This window comes from Ochotona curzoniae, unplaced genomic scaffold, assembly GCF_017591425.1.
Source record: "Ochotona curzoniae isolate NIBS_2020 unplaced genomic scaffold, NIBS_Ocur_1.0 contig_2210, whole genome shotgun sequence".
In the NCBI taxonomy this organism is placed as follows: domain Eukaryota; kingdom Metazoa; phylum Chordata; class Mammalia; order Lagomorpha; family Ochotonidae; genus Ochotona; species Ochotona curzoniae.
Genome location: NW_024465369.1, coordinates 42,737,319 through 42,753,424, shown reverse-complemented (window position 1 = coordinate 42,753,424; position 16,106 = coordinate 42,737,319). Strand labels below are relative to the sequence as shown.

The window sequence follows — 16,106 nt, the reverse complement described above, 5'->3', positions numbered from 1 at the left end:
GACTTGAGTCTTTTCCTTATCCATGCCTTCCTGAAGTATGCCATATATAACAAACCTGAACAGGAGGGTTGCACTGGCTGTTACCATGAAGAAGGTGCACTTGAAATTGCATGAAAATAGAGTATTTTTGTAACATTTCCGATGATCTCTCACTGATATCCTTTCACAATTAGAATCTAATAGATCTTTTCAAAATTTAAAAATATAAGTATATTTGCACTATCACTTGTACATTACTATATAATGTTAATTCTATCTTAGTAGCACTTGGAGGAAAAGGTCACTTCAACTCTAAAATATTTGACTGATATTTCTTCCCCAAGCAATTTGGGAATGTGAGGAAACTCAGTTCACCTTTCTGTGGGACATCCCAAAAGAGAAACAGGAAAAGGAGTAGAGGACAGTTCCTTAGACAGCAATTGCAGAAATGAGCACCCTCAGTCAATGAAGAAGAAACACTTCAGGAGTGAAAAAGCTGAGTTAGTAGATAAACCTGCAATCGACTGTCCAAAAAAGGTCACATTGGAAAGTAAAAGATGCACCATTAATGAGTATATCAAGCAGCAGCTACTAACTGGAGCTGTCACAAGCAAACTGGAATCTGTGAGAATCCTACAAAGAAGCCAGTGAACCCCAAGGTTGGAGGACACAGCAGGAAGAAGACAAAAGCAGTCCTAAAGCAGCTGTAGGTAGCATAGAATAAATTTTCCTGACAAAGCTACCTATTAAAAGAACTATTCAGCATTCTAGCATCTTTAGAAGGCTCAGCAGGGAAAGAGAAAAACGCTGACTGGCTGTTTTATAATCCAATCACTACAGAATCAGAGGAATGGAAGATTATCTATGCCTTTTCCATCATCAAAATACCCCTCCTATGACTGTCATCAAGTAATGGAATCAGCAAATAACCTGCAGAGACCTAGTGCCCTGGAGTCTGGATCCACTCTACCCAAGCAGCAGAGCAACACCCAAGGAAGGAAGGAGTAAGGCTCTGATCTCTAAACAGCCAAAAGAATAAAAGAACCATAGAGGCTAAAGGTGCTGACACTGGATGGGGTGCACAGACAATTCAGTCCAGGTTCTAAATTTATGTATATGGTATCTTGGAAAGAAAGAAAAACATTATAAATTATTCCATTCATTTCACAAACATTAATGGAGTATTCCCAATGTGCCAGACACTAGGATAAGCACTGGGAGATAAAATAATAAGTAAGATATTACTCACCCTATGCAGTTCTGTATATTTACACTTTAGATAAACTGATAATATTTCAAAAATTGATTGTTTAGAAAAGCATAAGGCTTTTGTATTAGCACCACTTGAGAATTCTAGCCAAATGTCAAGATGAAAAGAATATTACCAGAATGTTAGTAAACAGCCACTACATGTAATTTTGCTGAGAATTCTTACAGTTAAATGCTTGTTAATAAACTGTTTTGTCTCTATTATTTCTTACTCCAAATCATGTATCAATATATTGAAAACAATAGTTATCTAACTGAACTCTCTGGTTTTCTTAAATGTCTCATGCAAATTGTTTAAGAAAATTATCCATAGATTCTAAATTTTCCTCATCAAAACTTTTCTTTTACAGCACAGCAGCCCAGACAGAAGGAAATGTGACTATGCAAAACAATAACAGACATACAGTGTTCCTGGCACTGAAAACAAAGAGAGCACCCTTTGAGCCAAGGAGGCGTTTTCCTGCCAGAAAAGGCAGGAAAACAGATTCTCCTCTAGAGACTCTATGAAGTAGTGCAGCCTGGCCAACACCTTGACATTAGACAGTGCCAGATTTCTAACCTACAGAGCTTTCTCGTAAGCTACTACATTTGTGGTAATTTGTTAGAGCAGTGATAGAAAACTAAACCTATCCTTATGGCAAGAATTCTGCCAGGTGCTACAATGAGACTCTGGGGTAAAAGATTCTGGAGTAAGAGACTCTGGAGATAAGCTTCCCTTCTCCAAGGGCCCCATTTCTGACCCTAGAATAACCTATTCTAGTGTATAATATCACAAGTTATATTCCTATACACTAGCCAACTGAGACCATTTATGAAAACAACCGGTGACATTTATAAAAACACAAATGCCCACCATTTCACTCAGACTCCTGAGCCTCCAGAATATTTACTATCAATCACCAACATTCTCACATACACCTATATTCACAAGTGTAACAATTTCGGTGTGTCCTTAATGTTTCTATGCCCAAGAAAAGCAGAAAAGAAATTCCTTTGAAGGAACTAACATGAATGAAATGTTTCTTGGCCTTTTAGCTAAAATTAAAGGTAGGAGCTAGCATGAATGCCTTAACAGGTTTAATAATATTGAGGCAGCTTGTAAGAAAGTTGACAGTTGTTATGAATTCTTCAATTCTCCATTTCCTGGAAACTCTAAACTCTAGTACAGGTGGTAGAAGTCAGTTTTTTAGGGATGCAGATTTCCACCCCTAACAACATTCCAGTAAAATGGCCCAATTATTTTTATCATGGCAATTCAGCACCTACTTTCAAAAAATCACTACATTCAGTTCATAATAAGATAATAAAGAATATCCAGATTATGAAAAATGCATGGGCCTCAAAAATAGTTTGAAGGAAACTGAACCATAAAATAGACTTCTATGTAATATTTTCTTCCAGATTCTTCCCTATTAGTACCAAAGATCTGTGATAAGAAGCCACAACCTCTCACCAAATCTTCGACTCACATATACACACCCTCCGAGGATACTCTTAACTCTACATTTCTAGGGAGATTGGTGTCAAACTATAAATCTAAACAATGTTTATATAAAAAAATTTATATAAAGAGAACAGATTTCATGTATTTCGAATGTATACTTTTTTTCTTAATTATTCAAGATCTTTACTTTTAGGTGCTTTCATTTTGTTGACTAAAAAAAATCGGGTTTTATTCTTTTCTTACAAATTAAAAATGTAGTTCATAAAAGTTTCAACTTGGCCACATATGAAACAATTTAAAAATCTTTGAAGTTGTACAAAAAGCCCAACATTGCTTTAAAAACGTGGTTGTCACTGCCAAAAGGAGACATCTTCAGGCAAAAATAATAACAACCCCATGCTGCATAGAAAACACAGAGAATCCTAGCAAAAGGCAAAAAGCAAGCACTTAAGGTCTTCAGCTCCAACCTCTGGTTCCTTTCTCATGGCTGGAATTTCATATTCATTTCCTCTGTGGGGTAACTAAACCAGATGGCCGTGCAGATGTTCAGGTGGGATTTACTCAGTTCTGTTCTGCTCAGTCTTAGGAGCAGACGAATTCTCAGCTAGTGAATTGGCTAATTTTGTCTATTTGCTATATAAATTACATTTTGTTTTGTACTTTGTTACCACAAATCAGGGAAAATATATTTGTCTTCTCTGGAGCTGGCTTGTTTCACTGAGTCTCTCCAACTGCATCCATTTTGTTGTGAAAAGCGGGATTTCATCCTTTTAATGGATCAGCAGTATCCAGTGGTGCATATATACTCCAATTACTTTATCCAATCATCAGTTAATGAATATCTAGGTTGATTTAATATCTCAGCTATTATGAATTGAGTTCCTATAAACATGGGGATACAATTAACTCTTTCATATGCTAATTTCACTTTCTTTGGATAATTTCCCAGGAGTGTAATGGCTGCATCATATGATAGATTTATTTTCAGGTTTTTGAAGAATACCCATACTTTTTCCACGTACTTAATAACTTTAGCTAGCATCTAATGGACACCATTGTTTAAGAAGTGAGAAGTAAATTTATTGCTTTTGCCTTCACTTTACCTCTTGTTAGACTTCGGTATACATATTACTATTTTTTAGCTTTTATATTGAGTAACTATAATCTACTAAGCTGAACCTTCTCATTACATTGCCTTTCCAGAAGAGCTCTTCAAAACACTATGCGACATAAGTATACTAGCATCAAAATATACTTTCTCCGCTTCTCATCAGACTGTTTCTAAGTGAAGAAAATCAATAAATGCAATCTTAAAAATGAACAAAATTTTGCCAATTCTGTGCTATATACATTACTCTCTACACAACACCTATTACATGACCCTGAATAATTTATTTTATATACACATGTAGTTCTTACTTAAATGAATTGATTCAACAAATATTTATTTTGTACCTATTATATGCGAGTCTATACCAAATCTGATGAATCAAGATATACAAATGAATGAGCGTATCTGTTTCTGCACAAGGACAACTATGATACAGGAAGAAAATTGTGAACCAAATAAACGTGGTGTTATGAAGACTAGCTGGAAAACTGCATTATAAGAACACATTAAAATTGTATTAGATTTACTCTTAAGAAATTCAAGCTAGACGTGAAAATGAGATGTGGTGACATTAAAATAGATTTTAAATTAAGCCAGAGAGACAAGACAGAAAGATTAGAGATAGAAGTAGCAATAAAGAGAAAGTGAGAGCAAGAAAAAGGCAGAGAAATAGAATGTATGAAGTCCTTGGTAATTTTTACTAGACAAACACAAAGAAAATCAGGTAACCAGGACCTAGAATAGAAGAGGACATGCAATTGTTTGTGTGTGTTTGTGACTGTATATTAATATGTATAATATATAATACAATCAAAAATGGGACAGAGATCTAACCAGTCATTTCTCAATGGAAAACACGCGATGTTCAACAGGCACATAGGAAGAAAAAAAAAACATGATCAGTATGATCCTCATTGGAGGATGTATTCAAAACCACAATGAGCTATCACTTCACTACAATTAGATTGGTGGATGTCAAAATGACACAAGATAAGAGCTGACAAACATGTGAAGAGACCACTTGGCATCTGGTGTAAATTATTACAGTCATTATGAAGCAGAGTGTGGAGTTTCCTTCAAAAACTAAAATTATCATATTATCCAGTAATCTCACCATTTTTAGATACACATTCAAAGGCATGATATTATTAGGACAAAAAAATGCCAAAAAGAAACCCTTCATAAAAGCAAAGTAGAAACAACCAGTTTCAGTCTGCCAATGAACTTATAAAAATGTGGTATATACACAAAATGGAATGCTACTAGACAACAACAAGGTTTAAAAATCTTGTCTTTTGCAACAAGATGAAAGGAATTCGGAGACACTATGTTACATGAAGTAAATCAAGTACAGTAAGACAAATATTACATTACACTTCACTCGCATGTGGAATTACAAACAACAACAACAACAAAACAAAAAAAGAAAAAGCTGATTTCATCTCTTGGGAGTTAAAAGTGGAATGGTAGTTATGAGAGGAGTGGGTTACCCTGAGGAGAGAGTTAATGAAGAATGCAGAAAATCTGTTTAATTGGTCCTATGTTACAGAAGGACAGTAGTAAGAAGTTTTGGTGTTCTGTTGCTAACTGGGGTAACTACATATAGGTTAATGTACTATAAAATTCTCCATAAAAGTTATAGAAGGTACAGTTTTTGATGTGTTTGCCATAAAAATACATTGTTTGGGGAGATCTATTTATTTACCCTGACTGACCATTAAACTTGCACACATGTATCAAAATATCACATGATTGGCTGTTGACGGGCTGTGGGGCAGAATCAAGGGTTCTGAACTTGATACCTGGACTAGCTGGGTAGTGATGAGAAGATAGAGTGTGTGTGCTGGGGGTGAGCCCCGGGAGCCACAGCCTTGGGTCGCAGTCTGGACCTTTGCAGTGATTCACCTCAGAATAATCCAGGATGGTTACTTTGCTCTTTATCAATAAGGAGCAAAGAGAACCTGGCAGCCACGTGGCTCTGAAGGATGAGCTGAAGCTGGGGTCTGGGCTTGCAGGCCTCCACGCCACTTACGGGCAAAAGGTTGGATGCTACACCAGCTTCACCTAAAACTACCAGAAAGGCCTTAGCAATTCTCAACCTGGCTACAATAAAGTCAGTGAACAGACCCCTCAAACCAAACAGGCAAACATTGCCAAAAAGATGACTGAGAAGAATATTAAAGCAAAAACCTCTGTCTCTGTCTCAGATGACAACCATGCAGAAACAGAAAAATTTATTTCCCTTCCATCGTAGAGATTCCGAGAGTTTGGACCTGCCTGAAGAGCACCAGATCATGCACCTGGCCTTGAATGGAGTGACTCTCACGATCCTTGATAAGGAGAGAGAATTTGACAGGCTGTTACAGCTGGGCCCCTGTGAAGATGCCTTCTCCATCCCGAGAATCCCACCCGTGGCCATTTCCTCCAAGCATTCTTTCCACCCTGGATGTCGAACTGCCACCTGTGTGTTAGAACATGGAGATTTAAATTTCTTAGTGCTTTGTAGATTGTGCATGTTTGTGTCAATAAAACATTTCTTTAATGGAATACATAAATATTTACAATCTGTGTGCTTTGAAATTATTCTGAAAAATTTTAAAATGATTGGCTTACATCATCAATCCCTAATGGATAACATCTAATTCAACATTCAGTGGGTACTTTTAGTAGTAAGTGATAACTTTTCTAATCAAGTTCACTTTTTTTTAAATTTCAACATTCCCTTGAGAAAAGGAAGGATAGGATTTTTAATCCACATTTTACCATCTAAGAAGTTATGATATAGTATACTTCATCCACAAAGAACAAGTTCACAAAAAGACTAGAATAAAACATTTTAGTTTTTTAAGAAAAGGGACATAGTAGCATAAAAAGGAAATTTTGTTATTGATTCCTATATATTACACATACAACACAATTCTAAGATAAGTACGCCTCGGTGAATTGCTGAAATAACTAATCCTTTCATTATGAGAATAATTGCATCAATAGACTAGAATTTGCTCATATTTCATTCATGCCTAAAGTTTGGTTCATTTTTCCAAAAGTTTTTCAGACATATGTTTATCATGGCTGGGAATTCAAATGTGATTTACATAATGTGCACATTGGTGAAATTATTCTCTTGTTTTCTAATTGTTACTGCTGTTTCTTATTTCTTTCTTCTGCTTTTTTTATTTCAAAACAGGAATAATCTTGCAAACTTACGGAAACACCTGTCTGCTATTATGTGATCTTTTTTGTGGTACTTAAGATCAGTTAAAGAAATCAATTGACTCAACCAATTTTTAAAATGCAACAGAAGAGAATCACCTATAAAATCACAGTATATTTTATACAAAAATACAAAGTGCTGTTTCTCAAGCTTTTGTGTACACAAACACACACACACACACACACTCACATTTTATGAGTCAATATAAAACACAATGCTCTTTTTTTACAATTAAAAACATGAGAAACAGTTCTAAAAACTTCTATAATAGAAAAGCAAATAACACTGTCAACAGAGTTCTCCTTTGAAAAATATGTGTTATTGACCCTGATTTAATAAAAGCTTTTCATCTCCATTAAAGAATATTTAGAAATGCCTATGCAACTTGCAGAATCCAGACTGGATTGATTCTACCAGATTAGATCATTTATCTGTAAAAATACCTCAACTAGTTATCTAACTTAATATAGAACTGAAAAAGCTGAAATGCAGCAATTTTCCCTATGAAATGCACACTAATACAGAACAAAACATAAAAATACAGAATAGTGTCTATTTCATACTCCAATAACTATTGTGCCTTCAAACAGTTAGTAAACCCAATTGTGTATGGTAAAGGAGATAGCGCTGGCTAATTTCCAATCCCCTTATCACAGTTTTTGAAATGATAACAATACAATCAACTGGTGAACATTATTGTTGCACAGGGTTTTAATAGACCAATCAGTGTGCTACAAAGCAAAGCATATTGTGCATTCAAGCCTATGGATCTGAAGTTTACAAAAAGGAAAATAGGCATAAGCATTGCTTCCCACTTTCAAGGACTGAACAATTATTAATAATGAGTAGAGAAGGGGACAGGAAGATGGAAAGCAATCTGGGAAACACACCAGAGTGGAAGAATAAGAAGGAGCAACACACATGGTGTCCGCTGTCATGGAAAGTTATTCTATAGCTCTCCACATTTAATTCACCCCACTTCCATAGTTGTCTTTACTGACTCTCTGTACATAACAACACTTTAAAATTGGTGCTTTTTAAATAAAATAAATAAACATATACATTGTTTAAACATATCAGAATCAAAATCAGAAGACTGCCAGAGGAAGAATTACCACCTAAGAAACTGGCTAACAAGTTTTGAAAAGTCATAGCCATATTTTAAGCAAGAATTAGGATAAATTATCTTAGAAAGGATACTGGTTGAAGGGAAGATCAATATGTAATTTTAGCTAGACTGTATCTCCCTTGTCCTTTGGCCGAATGCCAAAAAAAAAAAAAAATCTTGATCTTGGGACACTACATCAAAACAGAAACATTGCTTTATACCTGCAAGAGAAGATGAGGATCATACAAGCTATATGCCAAGCCGGCCTGAGACTCCATTTAGACTACAAGTCATGAAGATGAGACGCAATTTCTGTAGTTATGAGAGTCTCTCACCACCAACAAGTCTCCCTAGGCAACTTCATTGATGCATTTATGATGAAACTTTTCATAAGCTGTTATGTTTTCTCTCTTGAACCTTAAAGTAAATTCACCTTTTATCAGTTCCACACTTCACTGAGCGTCATGATTCAGAAGAGATAATAAAATATTGGCTGGTGTTGCCCTCAAAAAGCACTGGAATTTGTCTTCATTTTAGGAGACTGTACTTACAGGAGCTGATCTACCTGCTAAGGCCACTGTCTGTAAAGGAAAGAGTCATCTTTGAAGCAAAGCAGAGCCAGAAAATTAGGAGCCATTATCTAAATGTGGACACTGTCCTTAAAGACTGGGAGATAGAAAAATATGACAATATTACACTCAGAGAAGTAGGGATTAATAATTATCAATTCTTCCTTAAATTTCCTTTTAACTTTAAAATTTTTCCATTGTTGATTTTGCCCTACATTACCAGACAGTAGCCTTCATAGTTTAAAGTCTTATAGATTTTCTGATGAGAAAAATAACATTTAAAAATAAATCTCTTTGAAAACAGGGCAAAGAGATTTAGCGAGGACGTAAGGAGAAATTCTTGAGTCTATGAAACTGTATCATAAAAAAATTTTAAAAATTAATCATATGCTTATCAATTTCATATTTCATGACTTCTATATTTAAATAAATAAATATTAGATGAAAAAGTCTCCTCAAAACCATAGTTCCTATCAGTGGCAACTGTCAATGTGCATGCATATTTGAACATACGTCTGTCTGTATGGGTCAGAAGAAAACAGCCAGGCATATCATAGATTGACCTTGGAATATACCATTAAATCAAAATCAGCTAGGCAGAAAATGCTGGTTAATCTTTGTTAAGTGAAAGTTAAAATGTCTACCTTCTTTTTTAAAAAGGCAGAAAATAATTTAATGCCACTGTGGCATATTAGTTACTTAAAAATAATGGAATCAATGGTCTGATTTTTAAGATATCATGGAAGGTCATTAAAGAAGAAAGAAGGGCCTGGCACGGTAGCCTAGTGGCTAATGTCCTTGCATTGCATGTACCAGGAACCCATATGTTTGCATGGTTCATGTCATGGCTACTCCATTTCCCATTCAGCTCCCTGCTTGTGGCCTGGGAAAGCAGTCAACGACTACCCAAAGCCTTGGGACCCTGCACCTTGTGTGGGAGACCAGGAAGAAGCTCCTGGCTCCTAGCTTTGGATCAGCTCAGTTTTGGCTATTGCGGCCACTTGGGGAATGAACCAGCAGAATGAACCAGTCTTCTCTCTGTAAATCTGACTTTCCAATAATAAATCCGTAAATCATTAAAAAAGAAGGAAGAAGACCTCCTTAAAACTACAATGATTACTCTATTTTCCAAACTTACTCTTCCTTTCTACCTCATAAAAAGGTACCTTCCACATTGAGAAAAGTTTTCCATGTAAATACAGATTGATAGTGATTCTACCTCCAGTTGCACAAGTAGTAGGAATGAGATTATAGTGGAAAGTAAGAAAAAGCTTAGGAATAATGGTACAGCTTCAATTATAATACATTCAATCTCACTGACCCAGCCATTATGCAAAATTTTTATAAGGTCAGTTATCTTCAGAAAAGTCTGCAAAAGATGTGCCATTATTATGAAATCATATCCTTTTTTTTTTACCCAGCATTGAGAGTTATCCAATAAAACTACTTCTAAGTACAAATTCAAAATAGACTTTTGTAGTCAAATAAATAAGTCTAAATTGTTAAATTACTAGATAAAGGAGTTAATTCCCCTTAGACAATATATATAAAGGATTTTGATGGGTGAATCCATTTTCCTTCCCACACAGACTATTTGGAGATAAGTTGAGGCATAAATTTTAAAACAATTTAAATTCTATTTTTTTAATTTCAAAAATTAACACAAAATAAGCAACACCTTCTCAGAAGATCTATCATCAAAATAAAAGTAAAATCAAAGAACTTATCAAAGGTATTTTATAAAACAGAAACTTTTTATTACATAAAGTGATGTTTGATTCATTTTGCAGAAAAATGCAATTCCTTGATATGTTTCATATAACCAACCAGAAGAAACTATAAATGATTTTATATGATTTCTAATCATCTAGGAGAAGTTAAATTGCAAAACAATACAATTGATCTTAAGCACTACTGTGCAGTGTTTCATATTGTGTAGCTCATTTTATTTTTTTCTTGTAAGCCATTTCATTTCATTAATTTAATTAGTTTGTTCTGAAATATGTCACCCTTATTCCATGAAATTTTACATTAAAATTATTTTACTGTTTGCCAAAGGATATTTTTCTCTAGAATTGGACATGTGGAAATATTACATGTCACCAATTACACATTTTCACTATTTTAATAGGCATTTATTTGCTTTCTTTTCATGAGCACCCATAGCATCCAAATTGTAGTGAATTTCAAAACTGAAAATATATATTAAGTATTTGGTGATGGTGTATAGGCATAATCTAACATTTATCTGGGCAAAAATGTATCTACTATTTGTATACTAAATATCTAACATATATTTCTATATGCTATATATTTGTATAATACTTATTTAAGGTAAACATGATAGAAAAGCAATCAATTATGCCTGGTTCTATATCTCTTTATTTGTAATATAAATCCAAATTACATTCCACAGGAGCTAATGCTTAAAAGCAACATAGTGAAAAGGCATTTAGTTTAGCAATTAACACAAGGTTAGAGACACACAGCTCACATCAGTGTCCTGGGTTTGCTTCTGCGTCTAGCTCCTGGTCCCTCTTTCCTGTTAATATGGACCCTGGGAGCAGTCATGACACCTGAAGTAACTGGGCTCCTGCTGCCCACTTGAAAAACATGGAATACATCCTTAGCTCCCAACTGCTGCTCCAGCCCAGCCCCAGTCATTTGGAATGTAAATCAGCAGATGTGAACATTCTCTCTCTGATCTCTCTGACCTTTGTCCCTCCCTCCATCCCTTTATACCTCTCCAATAAAATAAATACATAAATGAAAAGTTTTACAAAACAAAACCAGGCAGGCTTTTGACAGAATAATAAAGCCTCATCTTGAGAAGCTTGCATCCCAAATCAAAGTGCCTGGTGCAGTGGCTTCCTGGTTAAAGTCCTCGCCTTGAACAAGTCAGGATCCCATATGGGCACCAGTTCTAATCCTGACAGCCCTGCTTCCCATTCAACTCCCTGCTTGTAGCCTGAGAAAGCAGTGGAGGATGGCCCAAAAACTTGGGACCTTGCACCCACGTGGGAGACCTGGAAGAAGCTCCTGGCTCCTGGCTTCAGATCGATTCAGCCAGCTCCGGTCGTTGTGGTCACATGGGGAGTGAATAAACAGATGGAAGATCTTCCTCTCTGTCTCTCCTCCTCTCTGTATATCTGACTTTGCAGTAAAAATAAATATATCATTTTCTTTTTATTTCATTTTATGACATAGTTTCATAAGCTCTGGGATTCCCCCAACCTCTCCATAAAGCCCTCCCCCATATTGAATTCGTCCATATTGTTACAGTAGTACAGTTCATATCAAGTCATGATTTCTTCATTGCGGGCATGGACCATGAGGAAAGTCCAGCATCTTATTGTCCAAATTCAACAATTTCTTGCGGAGACCATCCCTGGTCTGAAAGTAGAGCTGGCAAAATATCATCCCCTCCAATGAAAAGCCACTACACAACTTCAACAAAAATTTATAACATCATAAAGTTAATTGACACAGTATTGAGCGACCAATATGTTTGAAAATGCAAGTTCTAACTTTTTCCTGTCTGTTCTAAGCTTTCCTTATTGGTCTCTGTCTGTCTATTTGGTCTAATTTTTTATTTTGCAATAAAAATAAATATATCTTTTTTTAAAAAAAAAAAGTGCTGGGTTCGCATGAAGGTCTGCTCCCACTCCAGCTTTCTGCTAATGTGCACCTTGCCTAGTATACATGGCTCAAGTAGTTGAATCTCTATCACCACATGGAAAACCCAGATTGAGTTACTGGTGGCTCCTGTTTTCAGCCTGACCCATTTTCAGTTGTTACATGCTTTGAGGAGTAAATCAGAGGTGGAAGATCGATTCCCCACCCTTCTCTCTGCCTTTCAAATAAAGTAATTTTTTTGTAAAGCAAGACAAATTGTCAAGCAGTTAGGCAAGAAATGTTTGTTAATCTTTGTTCAGTGAAGGCACCTAATTTTGGCTTCATAAAAAGGGAAAAAATATTTTGATGCCTTTTCACAAATTAATTTCTTCAAAATTATGGATCGATTTAGCTAAATTTTAAATGATAGGAAAGCTGTCATTTAAAAATATTATTCATGGCTGAGTAGTGTTACAAGAGCTACATGTACAACACTTTGTTTATCTGGTCTTCTTTCGATGAGCATCTGGGTTGTATCCCTGTCTTTGCTATTATAATAGAGTGTGCTGCTGTAAATATAGGGTTTCATATGCAGATTCCACTTTCCTTAGATATATTGCCAGAAATGGGATCCCTGGGTTATACATTAGATGAATTTTCAGTTGTCTTAGTACTCTCCCTTCTGACTTCCATAGTGACTGTACTGGGCTATACTCTCACCAGCCATGAAGTAGGGTATTTCTTGACCCACATCCACACCAACAGGTGTTGTAGCTTCCAAATGTTCTTTGGTCACTGAGTATAAATTTGTAGACATGTATATTCAGAAACACTATTAATTTTAAACATCCTCAATGTGCATCCTCCTATGGAGGAATAAATGATAACAAAAAGGTTAACGTAGAAATTATAAGATCTAACAGTTAATATGTACTTAATACTTGTCTTACAATTCTTTCCAATCTGGTCCTAAATCCCTGCCAATGAATTAAAAATATATCAAGAAAAAATTATAAAAATGCTAACAACTTTCAGAGATAATGGCCCTAAGAGTTCTCCCACCAATTACTTATTCCCTGATCCTGTGCAGCTAGCAGTCATGGAATGTCACAACAGACTGAGCGTACGTCAGAACTGGAGAGCCCAGGCTGACACTGAAAAAGTCACTCCCCTCTCCAGTCACCTCATCTGTGAAATGGGTACAGGAAAGCACTCACTCCTGGAGAAAGTGAATCTTTAATGCAATAGTCGTGTACAGCAGTAGTATCTGGAACAGAGAGTGTGCAATAAATGTTAGTTGGAGCCTCCATTCTGATTCTGCAAAGTCTAAGTTTCTGCTGATTACAGAAAAACACAGCTTTTCATAATGAGACTAAAAACTGTAGTATTTTGGTATCAAATGTGTCCAGGCAGATCCTGGGCCCCTACCTGCCTACATGTTGCAGCCTTTATCTAATTTCTGTTTCACCACTTGGTGATCAGTTACTGTTCTCTTGAACATTTTTTCTTACTTGAAAATAGAGCTTTATTATCTAGGACTGATATGTATACCACCCCTTGACAATAATATCTTCAAGGTAGCAAAAAAATTACATTCTCTTCAACCTATCCCCAAATGATGCAAACCATCTTTCTCCAAATGAGCAAATTGTGTGACTTTGACGTTCAGTAATATTGTTTTGAAGAATCTCCTACCCTGACAACCAGTTCACCATGATTACTAGAAATCATATTTCTTTAAAAATAGAATAACCACAGCAATGACATTTAACAAAACATACTGCCAGAATTTTGATAATTTTCTTATAAAATTATTTCTTATAAAAATTTATTAAAATTCATAGAAAGTAAAGCTATGCCCAGCTTCAATTTATTATGCTCAAAAAAATCACATGTTTAAGCCAATTATTTTGACTCAAAATGTGTTTCCCCATAAGATGTGTTATCACAATAAAATGAAATTTTATCACAAAAGCCTGCCATAAGATATGATCAGATGAATGAAGCAGACAACATCAAGGAGGAAGGAAAATCCATTAAAACGGGCTATTGCTTTCTTCTCCACACTTCCTCTCAGTTAATGTATTCTCATAAAGAAATATCTTCTTCAATTCACAAAGAAAACTTGTACCAAACAGAATTAAACAGGCTAAGAAGACTTTATTTAACTGTCGCATCTGGAGAGAGAAATTGAACTCAGCTCTACCCAAGCAAAAGGCAGGAAGATTTTAAGCTCTGACCTGAGCCAATGGAAAATATTAGAGAATCTCTGCAAAAACAGTGAGCCAATGGAGCAGGCACCTATATGTACTATTTGACATTATTGAGTGTAAGATTCTACTACTCCAAGACATTTCTAGGTTTGGTACCGTACAATAGTTATACAAGATGTTAATATTGAGGCAGATGAGGACCCAGCTGCGTGGCCTACCAGCTAAAGTCCTTGCCTTGAATGCACTGGGATCCCATACGGGCACTGGTTCTAAACCCCTCGGCCCCACATCCCATCCAGCTCTCTGCGTGTGGCCTGGGAAAGCAGTTGAGGAAGCCCAAAGCCTTGGGACCTTGCACCCATGTGGGAGACCCGGAAGAGGTTCCTGGTTCTTGGCTTTGGATCAGCTCAGCACCAGCTGTTGCGGTCACTTGGGGAGTGAATCATCAGACGGAAGATCTTCCTCTCTGTCTCTCCTCCTCTCTGTATATCTGACTTTGTAATAAAAATAAATAAATCTTTTAAAAAAATATTGAGGAAGATGGGAAAAGATAAGCAAGACATTCTTACATATTTTTTTTCCAATTTCTGCAAATTTATCATGATTTCACAATTAAATTTCAGAAAAGGAGCAAGTGTGTGACATGGCACTGGTTCGAAATTCTGACTACTCCATTTCTGATCCAACTTCCTGCTGATGGTCTGGGGAAAAGAGAATGGTACAACTGCTTGGGCCCCTGCCACGCATATGTGAGCCTGGAATGACACTCCTGGTGAAGCCTGGGCAAGACGTTACAGACATCTGGCAAGGGAACCAATACATGGAAGATGTTCGTCTCTTTCTCTCTTTTTCCATCATGCTCTTTTTCCTTTATTCCCTCCAACTGATTTTGAAATAAATAATATTTAGAAAAAATTTTAAGAAAAATGAGACAAACTAATGTATTGTCAGAGGATGACTAAAACGGTAGGAAAGTAGAGACACTGAATTTTGAGAAAGCAAGCAGAGATACTAGAAACCTCTTAATTGCTGAAATACCATCACATAGGTGATTAAATTTGTTCTGAGCAGTTCCAATTTTTAAAACTGACTGTAAATTACAGAAGTTCAGGAGTCACGGATTTCAGCTTAGTGCAAAGAGAGATTTTCCAAAAGACCATTCAGATGAAAACGGAGGTTTAGGGGCTGGCGTTGTGGTACAGCAGGTAAAGCCACCACTTGTGACATCAACATTCCATATGGGGTGCCAGTTTGCATCCGAGCTGCTCTACTGATTCATTTCCCTGGTAAGAGCCTGAGGAAAGCAGTGCAGGATGGCCCCAGTACTTGTGTCTCTGCCATGCACATGGGAAACCTAGATGAAGCTCCAGGCTCCTGGCTTCAGTCTGACCCAGTCCAGCCCTCTGGGAAATGAGCCAGCAAATGGAAGATCAATCTTTCTATATTTCTGCCTCTCTCTCTATTTCTCTCTATATATATTTGACTTTCAATCAAATAAGTAATTCTTCTTCAAGCAAAGCAAAATTTATTGAAGCCAGAAACCTCCTGCCATAGCATCAGGGAGAGGACTCCAACATAGAAGAC

At 36.2% G+C, this 16,106-nt stretch overlaps 1 pseudogene; it reads left to right on the top strand.

The window, feature by feature from the left end:
• The first annotated feature begins 5,724 nt into the window (after nucleotides 1–5,724).
• Nucleotides 5,725–6,290, top strand: LOC121150930 (annotated as a pseudogene).
• Nucleotides 6,291–16,106: the final 9,816 nt, after the last annotated feature.